This window comes from Cryptotermes secundus, unplaced genomic scaffold (genome assembly GCF_002891405.2).
Source record: "Cryptotermes secundus unplaced genomic scaffold, Csec_1.0 scaffold1176, whole genome shotgun sequence".
NCBI classification, from domain to species: domain Eukaryota; kingdom Metazoa; phylum Arthropoda; class Insecta; order Blattodea; family Kalotermitidae; genus Cryptotermes; species Cryptotermes secundus.
The window spans coordinates 418305-418980 of NW_019725859.1; the positions used below are offsets into that span (position 1 = coordinate 418305).

General features: G+C 39.3%; 1 non-coding gene across 1 annotated transcript; it reads right to left on the bottom strand.

The window, feature by feature from the left end:
- Positions 1–324: 324 nt before the first annotated feature.
- On the bottom strand, positions 325–443 carry LOC111863816. The gene has a single exon (XR_002842671.1). It is a non-coding gene; the product is annotated as a 5S ribosomal RNA (ribosomal RNA).
- Positions 444–676: the final 233 nt, after the last annotated feature.

Here is a 676-nt window from a genome sequence, read left to right on the forward strand (position 1 = left end):
TTCTGTTAGAGGATGAGTAAACCCCAGGGACTAGTGCGGCTGGGAGGGTTAGGACAATTGAAACAACGGAATGACCTCATCGGTACTTGAACCTGCGACGATTCCGACTTGTATGTCATTGATTAAAAGATGCATTTATTTGAAGCTTCTGTTCCTGACCCTTAGCCTCATAGGTATATGTTTTCTCTCACTTTTTAAATTTTCGAGTACATATGAATATGTTCGGAAGAAAACATTCACAAGACAATCATTAATTATTATGTTTAAAATTAAATGAACCGAGACCGAGAATTTAGAGAGGAAAAAATGGAAAAATGGAAAAAATGTCAACGGCACGTGGTGTTCCCAAGCGGTCACCCATAAAAGTACTAACCACGCCCAATGTTGTTTAACTTCGGTGATCGGACGAGAACCGGTGTATTCAACGTGGTATGGCCGTTGGCGAAATTGAATTTTGTTGAAATTCTTACTTGTGGGAAACACAATTGTTTGCGATAATTTCGATACTAATATGTGGACGGACATCATTGCTCCTTATGGTCCTCTGATATCTACTCCAGTGATATCATTATAATCTATACGATATTCCAGCGACTTCTTAGATTCTATTGATCATGACATGGACAAGAAGGATCTCCAGCTTTATGGAAGGTACCCTCAAATTTTTGCTGCCCAC